The following is a 16,465-nucleotide window of genomic DNA, read 5'->3' as shown; positions in this document are numbered from 1 at the left end:
CCCCCGGGGTTCACCTATATTTAGTGAAGCCTCATCCCTCTAGATAGTCATGAAGCCCTGAAGGAAACAACCCCCAGACTTTGAACACAGCAACTTGGAGATCGGGTCAACCATCGCCGCGGCATTGTTTTCATCGTTTTGTCGAAACATTTTGAATGTGTGCATGCTTTAAAAGATACACAGGCGTACGTGCACACACACTCTCCTGACTTACCCACTGAGACTTTGTAGGCGATCGGTACACACTGCAGATATCGGCTATCCGGTGGGAAAGCGTTGAAATCTCCCTGGTTCATTGTGCCGGATCCTTCTGTAGCGGCTGTATGTCCACATATCCTCTCTGTAGAGACGGGCAGAGAGGGAACTCGCATTCAGTCACACAGCTCTGTACTCCCTGCAAGGAGTAGGCGGGCACGGCAGCGAGAGACCCATTCAGAGTCTCAGAAAGTGCCAGCCTCCCTGTCTGCCTCCATGTCTGTCTGTCTGGGTTTCACCCTTCAATCTGGCCACCTTACCCCAAACCCGCCTGCCAATCCCCGGGTACCCTGTAAAAACCTCAGCCAACTGCTTTCTGATATTTACAAACTGGCTCCCCTGTCTGCCACCTCCTAGTCTGAGACTGTCAGGACCCCGCCACAATAAGGAGGCCATGTGGGTTTCCCATGGAGTCGCGTGTTCCTCCCGACTGGCAGTTAACAAGGCTTTGAATGAGGAATGTTAGCAAACAGAGCCGCTGAATGTCGGGTGAATGCAAAGCCAGGCAGCCAGTCAGATCGCAGCACTGGCCCAGGCATATGAATAATGCAGAAGACTCGACAGGGAGGAGAGGAGGGGAAGCTCCTCCTACCACTGCCCCTTCCAAACTCCACCCGCCCCTCCTTCTCTTACCCCCTAGGAACTAAAATGCCTTCACGGGAGCAAGAGAGCAGAGAGGGGGGGAGAGAGGATTCAAGATATCTGCTGCTACTCACTCAAGCAATAGCGCAAAAAAAGTCCTGCAAGAGGAGAGTTGTTACACGTGCAAAACACACATTATTACTACAAATCAGTTCTTGAAACATGCCACTCTTTTCCTGTCGTTGGGAACTATCTCACTCTCTTTTTGGCTTTTTGTGTCTTTTGTTTGGAATTGGCACCTGTCCCAGAAAAAGCTCCGTCCCTGCTCCGCCCTACTGCTCCCCTTTCACTGGAGACTGCCCACGAGAGAGAGAGAGAGAGAGAGAGAGAGAGAGAGAGAGAGAGAGAGAGAGAGAGAGAGAGAGAGAGAGAGAGGGGAGGAAGCGTGAGGAAGAGAGGGTGGGGCAGAAAACCCAAAAGAGGGAGTTCAGAGATGGTAAGGGTGAGGAAGGTAGAGGGCAGAGGAGATAAGAGCAAAGGGAAAACACATGAGGAAAATCAGCTGAAATCTAAATACACGCACAGGTAACATAAAATCAAGCAGCTGGTCGAACAACGTGCAAAAAAAAAAAACTAAAACGGAGGTCTTTATCCTCAACTTCACGAGAAAAAGGAAGCATGGCGAACCATCGAGAAGCACATGCTCGAAAAAAGCCTTGGCACTGCTGTAGAGCACAAACCAAAACCCCTGTTTCACCCCAGTCCAGTTTAACTCTACATACAAAAACCCAGAAGCAGCAAAAACTGACCAAATGCACGAGATCGGCGGCAACCGGCAAGTGAAGAAAACGGAGGTCCCGAAAAATGCCTTTGCAAATGGCGCGGCGATGTCGAAGTAGGAGTCATCAAAGCCACTTGTTGCACGATATTGAGGAGCAGATCTTGCAGAGAGAAGCTAGAGTAGGCAGGGGGTTAAAACCCCGGGACTGGGAGTAGTAAAAAATCCCTCCCTCTTTTGGCACAGACGAGCCAAAGGGGAGGGGCCCGCCTGTAATAGAAGCAGAGCGTTTTTCCCCTCTTTTTTTTTTTTCTAGAGCTGCAGCGTCCTAGTCTACCCTCTCGCATGTGGCCGGGACCCAGGGAGAGAGAAGGAGGAGAGCGATGGATAGAAAAAGAAGCTTGAGCTGGAGAGGGGAGGGAGTGAGAGAGAGAGAGAGGGAGGAGGGGAGGAGAGCTGTGAGTGGAGGAAAGAGGGCTCAGCTGATGATGAAACAGGGACGTGTGGGAGGGCGTGAGCACAACGCATTTTCATGACCGGTCTGGGCGACGTGCGCGTGCATGAGGCGGGTTGGGAGCTGAGAGGGGGGGGGGGGGGGGGGGGGGGGGGGGGGGCGGGGGGGAGTCCTGCAACAGAACTGATTAAGGCTTCCTGGGAAAAATTCTGGGAAAACTTGCAACACCTAACTTTTAGAAAAAAATGAAAAAAGATGCTAATACATTCTGGCGTGATCTTTGATGATGATCATCTTGATTACTCTCTGATTTTCTCCACCACAGACATGCTAACGAGTCCAAAAGCTACAATGACTGTTTTCTGGCACAAACTGAGAGTCAGATAAGCACCTGGGTGCGACTGCCCTGTCATGATTGCAACAGTGCACGATGCTGTTGCACCCTGTAATATTTACCGCAGTGCCCCCGCCATGTGCCAGCACCAGGCCGACCTTGCCGCGATCCGCAGCAATGGCGGCGTGCGGACAAGAAGAAGAACAAATGTTGGTCAGTAACCGAAGGATAAAATGGACTCTGCTGAAGACTCGTGTCCTGCTCTCCCCCTCCGCCTCCCCTTCAGTGTCCAGCCTATTCTGTCTCCCACCCTTTCTTGTCCTTTCAGTAGCGCTGTTATAGCCTATAGTAATAAACAGGCCGGCTCTGAACAGCTAGTGTTAATTCGAGCCTGCAGGAGGATCCTTTTTGTATTTTTCGTGCCAGATACCACCCCTGCTGTCCTTCTCCCTCCGCCTGTGTCATGCACACCTACCACCCTCTGCATCCGCCTGCTGAAGGTTATTCACACCCATCCGGTTTCTACCCAAAAAACTTCTCCGTGGCCAAAATGCTGTAATGCCCCATAGCTGTTTGCAACAGATTCCCCCATGGCAGAAAAACAACTTCCTCTCTTTTGGATGCCATTGCCTCCCCTTCAGTCTTCTCTTTCCCAAAAGAAACCCAGAACTCAGCACAGGCACATTTCCCCCCCCCCACCACCCCCTCCTCTCTCCTCAAAGTAGCAGCCGCACAAAAGAGAGGGGAAAAAGGGAAAACGGTCCAAAAGAACGACACATCTCACATCATGGAGCTAGCTTGAATCAGATCTGTCTTTATAGCTTACGGACAGACTAAATGGGAACAACGAAAATTAAAATAAAAACCTTTCTTACATACACTCATCGCTTTTTCATGTGTGCTTTTCACTGTGGAGAGGACGGCGAAGACCAGAGCGATTTGAACAGCAAATAAATATGGCCGCTCAGTCTCTCCTACGTCCTCGCTCTCAGTCCTGGAGGCTGAAAGAAAAGGCGTTGCTTGCTGTGTGTGTGTGTGTGTGTGTGTGTGTGTGTGTGTGTGTTTCTACCTCTGAGGACCGACCCACACAGAGAAAGAGAGTCAGACAGAGAGTGAGTGCACTTGCCTTAACTCTCCCCAGCTTTCTACAGACTCAAATTAAACTCAGGTTCCTAGTGTTTTGTGTCTTTCTGCACCATGGGCATTTAAAAAAAACAACAGAAGACTAAAACATCCAGTAGAGAAAAATAAGCAGAAGTGAAACAGAAATCCGGGGTTCAACACGAGGCAACCCGTGATTTCCCTGCACTTTATCAAGATAACAATTCACGGATCAGGCACCAAACAGCAGTCGAATTTGAACCCGGTGACGTCACATCTCACCACGTCTCTGGACCAATCGCAATTGCTGCGAGCATGGAAACGCCACTACAACTGCACGCTGAATATAAATCACATAAATGTGTAAACAAGTGCATGTTTCATCAGCGATTTGAAGAGCCCCCCTCGTCTGTCTGAGACACTGTTCCTGCTAGTCGGTTGTTTACCATCTAACATGTGGCAGGAATTCAAAAAACTTGGCAGGGCCTGTTGCACCGTACGTCGCGGAGAGTTCATTCGAGGATACGACTCTGGTTTTGGCGCAGCTGCCAACTCCTGACACTGTAGCCCTCTGCGCGGCCTCGCCCTACAGGAGCGGCCTGCGTAATGCTGCCATTGATGAACCTCCGATATTAACAAATCTCATGTATGACACTTCCAGAAGTCCACAACCACCTTCCAGGTTATATCCAAACTGTGCTTGACTTTATATTTATTGCATATTGTTTATATTGGATCGCATGCAAGACGAATAAATTGCAAAATATTATGAAATAATCTGAATGCGGTAAATGTGTCAATGATGCAGAACTCAAATTGAGTTATAGTTCATGAAGTGAAACAATGGAGTTGTTGATTCAGTGTTCTTATCAGACCCCCCGGCGCCTTCACATCCTCATGAAACGTTGTACGGATTCACACACACACACACACACACACACACACACACACACACACACACACACACACACACACACACACACACACACACACACACACACACACACACAGCACTTGAGAACAATATAAGCCCCAGCATTTGCACAGGTGGCAAAAAACATTCAGTATAAATATTAATGGGAACCAAAAATCAAGTGCATTTCAATAAAAAAAAACATTTGTTAAAGATAAGAACCTCTTTCTTAGAAGAATTTCATGCAACAAAAAAAAGGAGAACAATAAAACATGTTTATAATTTATGCAGCAAAAGTGTTATTTCTTCAATGGATTACTTGTAGTTTATTATTTAGCAGTTAATAAAAAGCAGTTTAATAAGTAGAAGCATGTGTGAAGGCCAGTAAAGAGAGATGTGGCCCTCTCTGAGGCAGCTACTCCCGTGAATACGTGACTTATTGCCTTTTAAATGCCAAAGTTAAGGTCTTTTTTCACGAGCTTAAGACGTCGTCCTGAACGGTAATAACTCACACTGTAACCCCAGTTGTGTTTCCACCTTGTAAGTTACAACCATCTATACATTCACACTCTGGCAAACACTCACACACACTTCCTCCTGTCCTCGGTGACCGGAGCGCAGCGCCCGCTCCCTCTACGAGGTGGTCTGCTGAGGGGCCTCTCGGCAGCACGCGCCTCGACAACTTCTCTATTACAGCCGTGACCCCTGAGGTCAGCCTCTAAAGGGTTCTGAACAAAGGCCACGACCCTGGGGTCAGAAGTGTAACGCCGGGGGCAGGCCGGGGCCCCACGGCAAAGGAAGCGTGCTGTTTGCTTTGAAAGGTAAGGATCACTAACACGGAGGCCTAATAAGGATTAAGGGGCCATCTCCTTTGGGATGTCACTCTGGGGCCTCATACATCAGTCTCTATTAACCTTCATGACCCCCGGCGGCCATTATGGGGCTACGGGTCACAGTCGCTCAAGCTTCGGAGCTGTAAAACATAACGGCCTCCGCAGCCTTTGACACGGGTGTTGCCGATTATATGGATAAGTTGTTTTAAGAGGTAAATGTCTGGTCACAGAGGACACAGTCAGACTTTTGGAGAGGGATTCCTTTCCAGGCAGCTTTCATCTTAATGTAGTGTTATGCAAGTTTAGTTTTTAATGATGATACTTTAAGGTTAAGGCCAATCAAACATCAGATTATCCGTCTCAGAGCCTTGAAAAATAGAAAAAGGCATAACTGAAAATCATGTAAAAGCTACATAATGATTATACATATATATAAATGCATATATGATATTTTATTTTGATAAAGAGAGCTTTGTAAAACTTTAATAAAATAAAGTGAGCAAGAACCGAGAGGCAGAATCACAAAATGGAGGACAGGAGGAGACAACATGGCGGCCAGAGTTATGCACTAATCACACTCTGCTTATAACTAAAAACTTAAAACACAGATATTTTATAATAAAAAAGGGCAGAAAAACAACCTTCAATGACTTGAATCATATTTAATGATGTTTTCTTGCTTGAAAGGGGGTTTCTAGGGAGATATCTCCAATATTTCAAAGTTCATATCGAGTATAAATTATAACTATTTTACACAATAATGAGAGAAGAACGAGTCTGAACAATTAAAGCGTTTTCTCTCATAATTGAATTCACCTATAGTTACTCAAAGTTATACATTCATTTAAAAAGGAACATTAGATAAAAGATAAATCTATACTATATATATTTATGCATAAATACTTATCTATGTATAGATTTATAAATATTACAATTCTATTAAAATATAGTCAAAATGAAGTCCACATTGTGAATACTGATAATGTGAAGGGAGCCAGACAAACCTGATTTCAGTTCAGTAAAAGGAAGGCACTTTTTTGGGTCCGGGATCAAAAGGTTTTCTTTCTCTTTCTACAATTTTTAAAACTCAGAATAAAATGGTACGCATTTAAAAAGTGTCTTTACAAAATATAGGACTTCGTTAAGAAGAAAAAGTTGAACGTTAGACATGTAAGTTGAATCAACCTGTCTTGATAAAAAGTTTTTTTCGAAAGGTTCTCTTGCAAAAGGAAAAGCTTTTAGTTTTCCAACAACATTCTGAAATTTCATTTCCCCTGCATTCAACCAGAGAGACTTTATTAATAATGGTTTTGTTTGACCTCTTTTTAAAAAGGGAACTCTGGAAAGCTTTTTTTTTATCAAAGTTGGAAATGTAGTCTTTTCAATCTCATCAGAGACACATCATGACGAAAGGATATAAAATAATACACTTAATGATTCAAATTATAGGAGATGGCAATTTTAGAAACTTCTAAAACTGCAGTTTCAGTTGGAAACAATTTAAATTTAAAAAAGAGGCTTTTCCCTCTCAGTTTATGCATTTCAAAGTGTGTTGAGAAGGCTTTTCTCACGATGCCAGATTCCTATGTAACATTAAATCTTTTTTATTTTAGAAAAGTAGCACACAAAAAATACGTAATTGTTATTGAAATAAGCGACCACCTGCGTCTGCAAAACGATATGATTTTAAAACCTTACATTACATTTCAAAACATTTTGAATGTGCAATTTAAAGCAATTCTTTTCAAATTCATATCTGCAACTTGCTGAGGTATTATAGGTTTTCTTTTTTAATTTCTGAAGCATTGGAAATAGCAGAATAAAATAAATGGACATGTTTTCTTCACTCTATATTTATTGTTTAACTTTTAGAATAAAAATGAGGGTAAACAGCTGACTTTAAATAAGGCAAGAGCGAGCAAGGTCAGAAAAGCGTTCTCGAGTGTTCTACGAACTCAGTGCACACTTATCAAGGGACTAAAGGAGCACTTTGATTCGGACTTATTTTTTGATAATCATTAAGCCACTCACCCCTGAGAACAGAGCTTCTGTGTGGAGGGAGACTTTTCGGCATTCAGGGCAAAGGTTGGAAACGAGGAGAGACAAAAGTGACCGGTGTCCTAAACAGCTTTTAAAACCAAACACAAAATAAATCCCAAATGAGCAGCAGTGTGACAGCTTCACTCGCTCGTCCTTTTTATCAGCTCTTCTCTCTTTAAATAAAGGCAGTGCTTCGTGAGAATCATCGTCCCACTTTTAAGTTAACCATGAGGCTCCCTTCTCTAGGTCATTCGCCAGGTTTGTTTTAAAAGTTTGTTTTCTCATTTAGCTAACCAAATACACTGTCCATCTCGAGGACATAACAAATGGAATTGAAAAGACTTGTATCTGGGGAACAAACAAACACCATTCAGGGCTTTTTTTGAATCATGGAAAACTTCAATTTACAACAAATATTATCATGCGATCCTTGCTGCATGGTCTTATTCAAGTTTGTGTTAAATAGATTTTCATTGTGAAGCACTGAAATATTCTTCATGTTGAAGGACACACACATGCTCTGAATGCAGAGTCAAGTGCTCTCAAGGCTGCAACGTTTCAGCCCAAACATGTGCGTCATTTTTTGATCACACCGAGATAACTGGTTATAAATAATGTAAATAAACAAAGGAAAATTATTCATTGCAGACAGGCAAAAAAAAAATACAAATCAGACGCATTTAAAAACATACCCCCTCCTCCCAACACATACACTCTACTGATTCCTGCAGTCCATCCCGCGTTAATAAATCATTCTTTTTGCAGCTCTCATACAACCTGGGATTACATGCAGATCTCTTGATTTCTCAGCGAGTGGTACCACCTCTCGGAGGGTCTGGACCGGCTGTTGGGTCTACTTCAATGCCACGTCACCGAGCCACTGCAGCGTGACCGAGCCAGGCCCAGATAGGAACCCTTCGGCCCCGGCGCCCTTTGGGACCGCACACACACATCTCACACTTGGAAGATGTTGAGAAGCCATGTTTTATTTCAGCTGCAACCTCTCTGTCCTTCCTATTGTGTTCATCTGACTAAGGGTTAAGGAACACTCCTAATAAGAGTCATTGATTAATTTGACATCCAGCACGCACGTGCACACACACGTCTGGGGTTGTCTCGGTAACACGAGGCACACGAGTGCGTCTACATGAAACCAACTGTGTCGATTTAGGTGAAATGTTCTGGATTTAGAAGATTTTTTTTTTATTTGCTGGGTCACTGTGTTTTAACCAGAAAAAAAAAAACATTCCCAGACAGAGGAAGAGTGTGTGATTTTGTGTGATTGACCCAAGGACGTCCACGTAGCACACTAAAATTGAAAAATGAAGTGCTAATAGGTCGGAGCATCTCCTAACTGCTGCAACCGCCGAGTCTCGATGCTGGAGATTTATCTTTAATTGGATTTTACAGAGAGGTCTCCCAGTGGGAGTCGGCGGTCTCATTTCTCAACTGTCCCTAATACTTTGTGCAAAATGTACAGACAAATAAACAAAGTTGGCCTCGCAGTAAATTGAATGAAATGCAATTCAAGCTGAAATGGGGCTAATTTGTGTTTTGTAAATTAATACAGCCGAACAAATAAATAATAATCGCAACATTTTTACTTTTTCTTTGGTCTTGTTCTCTGATCTTTGCCTATTCATGTCTGACCTCGATAACAGCCCTGAATCATTGTTCAAAGAAATGAAAGCCCTGATCTAATTCTTCAAACAATGTTATCATTCATTTTGCTTAACTAAATATTACCTGATCATAGAGAACTTACGTATGAGTTTATAAATAATAAACTATACTCTGATGTCTGTATTATCTTATAAATGGATTTTCTGAGGAACATATACAGAAATTCCAAACAGGTGACTCATTAACAAACCACTCTTATCTAGATCTTGTTTCCCTCTGAGTATTATCTCACGGTGGTGTCTGCAGCAGTGTGCAGTCTCAGGAGAGGGGAAAGAGACGCTGGCTCTCAGGGGTTAAGATGCTAGCAGTCATGTGCCTGTCGGCTGCAACAAAAGCCTGCCTATGTAGGGTGCATACAGATGGAGCGACTCCTTTGTGTGCAGCGTTTCACACGTCGCAGCCTCCGAGCTGCCAGGTCTGGCTCTCTGGGCCTGGCTGCAGGCCTAGCTAGCAGCTTGTAGCACCTGACGCTGGGCTCTCACTTTGCTTTTCTTTGCTCTGGACCCCAAGTGCAGCAAGTTTTTTGATGGAAAAGGGAATAGAAGTCCAAATAGTGGGTCACAGAGCTCAGCACAAACAATCGCAACAACATGCACCACGGCGCTGCAGCCAGGCGAGCTCAGATCAGCATGACAGGAGCAATTGTAAGCATGCCTCCCACTCAGGTCTGCTACAAAATATTTTTCCCTCCTCTGCTGTCTGTCAAACCCCGCTGTAAAATGCTGTTCGCGACTACTTGCGATGGGATGATATAAATACAACCAGTGCAAGTTTTAATCATGTGTACAGTTATGCATGATGTGTACATAGTTTTGTATCCTACTATATACACTGTGTCTGTGTGTGTCTGTGTGTTCTGCTCTATTTATGCTACGTGCGCCAAGTTGCTAAGGCTAGTCCCTTATAGTGTTCACGTTGGTGTACACAGTGATTAAACTGGCTAATGCCTGGTACGAGGAGTATGGACGAGGGGGTTTGAAACAGGTTTTTTCCTACAGAAATTATTCACCTGTACTCAACATTGAAAAAATCATATATTTGGTGTGAAGGGCGTTACAATACATACTTTTACATGTGTACATGCATATCCTACAAATTGCTATATACATTGAAAACTAACCCTTTTTCTCCAAAGCTGTAAATGGTCAATTAATTATTTTCGATGACAAATAATGCAGGCTTATCTCATTGTGAAGTATTGCACACACGTGGATCATGCTATTGACTCTAACAAATCCAGCAAGAAGAATAGAAGAGAAGAAAATCCATACTCCAATGCCTGTACATAAACCATTCAAAGACTTGACCTTGAATGGGGCATTATAAAGTTCATACAAATAATTATTCAGGGCTATGCCACTGTGGTAAATAATACATATTGTGTCGCACTGTTGGCTGAAGATTACATTTTAATAAAGGAGCAGTGGAACTAATAAAAGGTGATACCTGACGCTGAGGGGGATTGTGTTATTCTGTTGCAGTTATAAAAACAGACGTACATAATAATAGGCAGCTTTCACAAATGTGTAAAAGTTGTACAGTATATTAAACGGTGATGCAACCAAAAGGAGTAGGCAGGTGAGGGCTTTGCTTTCCTGTCTGAGGACCCTTCAGCAGCACAGACTGATGCAGCCTTTGAAGTTTTAAATGGAGGACCATCACTCTGATCACAAACACACCTTGCTGCCTTGACTTATTCTATTATTTGAAGTGCATAGCTTGCACTATGGGAGTAAACGAGACTACAAGAAAGAAGAATGATAAAAAGTCAATTTTGCTATGCTTCCAAAAATCCCAATAAATCTTTAATGAGGAGATATTTTGTTCCTCTAGATTTTCTCCTTGAATAGGTTTGCTGGCACACAAATGGGTTTTATGGTGCTTAAAAAAACACATGTTTTTCCTCAAAGCCCTTCCTTACAGATTAGCAAGTTAATAATAAAAATGTGAAATTAATGTGACCCATCAGGAGCTCTTATATGACTAATAACTTACTGTAAATAAGATAAATAATGTAAAGCTTTTCTGTTGTGATATTCACTGCATTTAAGAGTTGTGTGTTTGCAAATGTAGCGCCTCCTATTCAAGATGTCTGGACCGCTAGCGCTAAGTTAGTTTGACATAATTAGGCTAACAGCTGGTATTTGATTTTAATAGAAATGCTAATGTTGCTACACTTTTTGGTAACTTCTAAATACGAAACATATATTTCATGATGATGTGTCCGACTCCAAGAGAAGAGAAGTAACAAACTAAAAGCCCTTCAAGCAAAGTTTTATTATATATTTTATATATTTAGAAATGGCACAATGGTAAATGATGGTACTCGATTAAGATGGTAAGGTGCAATTAGCTCCTAGATATCCTCAAACTGTTCCACACTATGTTACAGATTGAGACTTTAAATACTCCAGGATCCGCAGGCCTGGAGACACAAAGACGTATATGGGAAAATGTAAGTCACACACACATGTTCACACACAGACAAAACAAACCCTCTCTGTCATTCAAACAAGTCGCTACTGAGAGTTGTATGTTAATTAAACCTCAGTACAGCCTGTGGATTATTAGCTCCTTTTTTTCAGACCCTGCCCCCTGCTGCCACCAATCATGTCCTAAAAGACAGACAGACACACACTTATAAAGACACCTATACACACACATACACACCGCATGCTTGAGTTACATACTACTAGGACAAGAGAGCCTGGTTCCTGACAACCACAGCGATGGAGAAGACGGAGGGAGGGAGAAAAAAAAAAAAGGTACCCTAGTGTGTTATTTTTCTGCCAGGGAGTCCCTATTGACCTGTTAAACCTTTGTGACTGGAACAAATGCAAATGGCGCTGACTTGTTCACACAAAATACTAAAGGCCCATTCAAATGAGGCCCCTGGCCACAATGCAGCAGCGGCCCAGCGCTCTGTAGAGGCAGGACACCCCCCAGTCTGAGGGGGGGGCGGAGAGGGAGACAGACTCTTTTAGCACAGTTCATTCGGGCTGTCTGGTGGAGAGCCACCATCCACCATCATTACTTCTCCTACATGAACACAGACAAGATGGAGTTACCTTACACCTCTGTAGTAATTCAGCCTTCACTACATCTCAAACACATTTAACACCACTCTGAACTTTACCCTATAATTACCGCGTATGTAATACTTGTAATTGTATGCCAGTGGCCCTGAACTGTTGCTGTTATCAAGAAAGACACCGGTCCTTCTTGATAATCAGACTTAATCCACTTTGGCTTTTGCGCGAATACTAAGTGTGTCCCCTGTGGAAAATGCCATATCGTACTTCTTAATTCTGTCCATTGGGTTTAGATTAGAAAATTAAGAGAGGACAGACAGGGAGTAGTGGAGAAAAACATAGATATGATCTCAAATAACAAATGGGTAAATGAAAGAGTAGCTAATTATTAAAATAAGCAATAAAATAAGCCTTATAACAAGGGAAACCACTTATCCCAAAGGTCACTGTTATTGGCTTGTTAACGGCTGTTTTATTTCCATTTAAAGGCCTTTCAAATGTTTTTATTTTGCACTTTATGTCAATGCTATATGCATTAAGTTCCCTTGAGTGATGATGAGTAGTTAATCCATAATACTGTGATTTTGTTTCAATGTCAAAATAATTCAATGTGAGTAATGTGTTTACATGCCGGGGAAATGGAAGAAAGCCAGACAACCCAACTGAGGTGGTATTTCAAACTAAGATTTGAATTTCGTATGAGTCAACCCACAACTGGGTTAGCTGGGTTGGAAAAACAAAATCCAATCTTCTGCATGTAAACATAGTCACTGATGCTAAAAATGAAGGCTGTCGAGGCACTGTGGGAGGTGTCGGGAGGAAAATATCCATCAAAATGCCAAGTTTTCTGCTCACTGGACTGTAAATGAGATGCTGTTTCATAAAAGACAAATCTCCGTCTGGTAATAAAACAGCACACGAGGCTCCTGGAGGTCATGAAGGGCTTTCATGTTCCATCCCTTCTCTTTAACTAGAGATTAGTAGGAGCCTGAGGATTGCACATCTGGTCAACATGTGATCAGAGCCACGCTGCCTACTGAACCTCTACTCAACCGGTTATCTATAAAATTATGGGTTTTATTACAAAAGCAGGGATGTGATGAGGTAAACCCCATTTAACTGTATCTGTTATCTTAATCCATAAATCTGGAGTATTTCAATTAATTCGATATACAAAATATGGCACTTTATCATCACATTATCTGCAATTATCTCAGGCTCTTGTCAGGATTCAGCTAATACGCACATTATTTATTTAATTTTCGTAGATAATAGTCCAGCATCTGCTCACATTACTCGTGCCTCCAAGTCCCGAGACTTACCGCCTAACACTTATTCAGAGATCTGGATGCAGGTTTTCAATCACGCAATGCAGTCCTCCATTTTTACCCCTTGAGTGATCCTGATTGGCTTCAATCACTTGTAAGCTCACGGGGCGGAGCCAACTATTGGGCTTCGGGCCTAGCACAAGTCACTGACACTATGAGGATGTTCAGCTCCAAGTTCAAGATGGTTTCAACTACTCTACTCCAGGAAAAGAGGCAGCTTGGGGACCGTTTATGACCGCTTTCTGATCTTATCAAAGGTACATTTAGTGCCAAGGAACTTCCTCCAGACCTGAACGCCCTTATCACCCATACCTTCTGCATCGACAGTTGCCTCTGGGCAGAGGGGGAAGCAATCCTGGTCGCCAGTCCCTGAAACTCACCACAACCATCTTCACTTGGCACTGCCTTGCCACCTGATTCTTCAGCTTCAGCAAAAGCCCCGCAAATGACACTTCTGAGAAAGTGCAATCTGATTAGACTCCGGCTCGCCTCTGAGGAGACACGTTGCGCATTGCCTCAAGGCGAATAGATGCTTGTGCTTTGGCCAGACCAGCCATTACTTTGCCTCCTGTAAAAGCCATGCCTAACCAGTAGGGATGCTCCGATCGATCGGCCGCCGATCAATATCGGCCGATATTCACTCTCTGCCGATCGATCTGTGCTCTCTATAAAGGCCGATCGTGAGAGCCGATCACATGACGTAAAATACATGACACTTTTCTCTGTGCGCGGCAAAACAAGCTCGCCAAAATGGCTTCACCAGTCTGGCAGTATTTTAAGGTGTCCGAAAATGACAATAAAATAGCGGTATGCAACATATATGAAGCAGAAATCCTGCAGCTCCACCCCGCTGTGACGGACCGGTGAGTGGAGCAAAACACACACTTCAAGTTAGACCTAACACACTTAGCTATTTTATCTACCTCTGGAACCAGCTAAACTAGTTATACATATATTTATTCTTCACTGTAGGGTCACTCATTGCATGAGACGGATACTGACAGGCTGTCAGGAGAGAGAGAGAGAGGGAGAGAGGTCGTTTCTCCCGTGTTATTATCCAAAGTTGTAAACTTGAATAATGTACTTCATTTGAATGTAATAATTAGGTTGGTTGTTGTTTGTGGAAGCGCCAGTGAATGAGCCCCATTAACTGAGTTTTAAACATCACTTTAAATGGAAGATCCCCATAGCCCCCAGCCACTTGATCGGATCGGCCGATACTGATTCTGGCGATCGGCCCAAAAATTGGCGATCGGAGCATCCCTACTAACCAGTAATAGTAGAAAGCTAAATAGTTATCTGAACATTGGCTAGGGATGCCAAGTCAAGCCCATGAAAGCTAGTCCCCTCAAAAGACAAATCTTCTTCGCTGTGACTCACAAAACTATCCGCCAGGCCATGTCAGGTAATCTTCATGAAACATTCTTCCGAAGCACTCCTGTCATTTTGGGTTTTCCATGGCTTGTCAGACATCCACACAGGATTGGAGTTTTGTTTTGTTTCTTATCTACAGTCATTCCTCCGCATCTGAGCTTCCATTTCTCTAAAGGGATCCTTCTTGGACAAAAATAGCAAATCCCTCCCCTTCCATCTTCATCACTCATTTCCTCTGCTGTCAAACTGTCACAGGAGACCACTTTTTTTCTTAGAAAAGCTCATCACCTGCTACGCATTAGGAAGGGGGATGAGTGGAAGACTGCCTTTAACACATCAAGCGACCCCTGTGATTATCTGGTGTTGACTTTTTTCTTTTATATGTGGATGATATCCTGTTCCTTTCTGAGAACAGGCAGGAACGTGTGAGTTGTGTGAAGTGTATCCTTCAAAGGTTACCGCAGAGCAAGCTGTTCATTGTTGCTGCAGGCTGCATCCAGGTGGACTATACCAAGGTCGAGGCGGTCACAGACTGGACTATCCCACGGAGTAAAGTGTCTTGCCGTCATTTGACGCCATTATTCAGCTCGGAAAGCCCTGAACTCGAGCCGAGGGCGTCCAAAAAAAAAAATAATTTGAGAGAAGATCGAGAGTTTTTATCGCTTGAAATTACGAAAAGGAAAAAGGACAAGGACATCCCTCTGTTGGAGGGGCAAAGGATTCTGGTGGGATTCTGTTCAGAATATTGAAGATCGTTTCCCCGACATCGGCGGTGCCTGCCACATGACAACACGGAACGTGCAGGATTTGGACGCGATGAGCATGGGGGTGCTAGTGGAGCATGCGTGTGAACTGCGAGCACCGGAGCCTCACAGCGGCGAAACTGAGGCTCCGTGGTAAACTGTGGTAAAATTAAGAGCCGAAAGAGCAGGCTCTTCTTAGAGAGCGGAGCCAAATGATCCGGCCAAATGATCCGGCTTCACTAACGTAAAGAAATAGTATCTATAAGGACGGCTCAATTCCAAAATTCAAGTCACATGGCTTCAACATTTATACAAGCACTTTCAAGCATAACCCAAATCTTGCCGTTAAGGTAAAATGGGTAAAATGTTACTTATTCACTGCACAGTTCACTTTAAATACTACATTTTAGAATAGCATAAATTCCAAGACAACAAAATACGTAATTCTTTTGCATGAGCACTGAAAGACAAACCCGTTGTAAGGAACAACTTCATGGAAGGAAATAAATATCTTAAATCATCACATAAATACTTTATTTCTTCCCACATATGATTCACTATGGTCATATCCTCTCAACTCTCCCACCTAAACATCATGTAATATATCTCCAAATCTAAAGCCAGGCATGATTCTCCTTCACTTGGGATTCTTGTACACATGGCGGATAATGGCACATAATAGATTCTGCTTATTATGGTCTGTTAAAAATACACTCGGCTCTATTGAAACATTAGACAGAGCTCGTCATATTAAGGGTTAATCATCCTATATGCTGTCTTGTTAAGAAATGCTGATTTTGTAGATCAAGTTTCACTTGACTTTCCTCTTGTTCATGTTTTTGTACAAAATGGACGTGTGTGTGTGTGTGTGTGTGTGTGTGTGTGTGTGTGTGTGTGTGTGTGTGTGTGTTAGCAGGACCATGTGCTTACCTGCATTGCAGTAGATAAAGTCTTGTGGTTCCACGTCTACTCGAGTGCTTCCTTGCCCTGCACTGAAAACACAAGACACATAAAA

The sequence above is a fragment of the Notothenia coriiceps genome, unplaced genomic scaffold (assembly GCF_000735185.1).
Source record: "Notothenia coriiceps isolate Sejong01 unplaced genomic scaffold, NC01 NC01_scaffold00002200, whole genome shotgun sequence".
In the NCBI taxonomy this organism is placed as follows: Eukaryota; Metazoa; Chordata; class Actinopteri; order Perciformes; family Nototheniidae; genus Notothenia; species Notothenia coriiceps.
The sequence above is the reverse complement of the archived record's forward strand: the minus strand, read 5'-3'. Positions refer to the sequence as shown.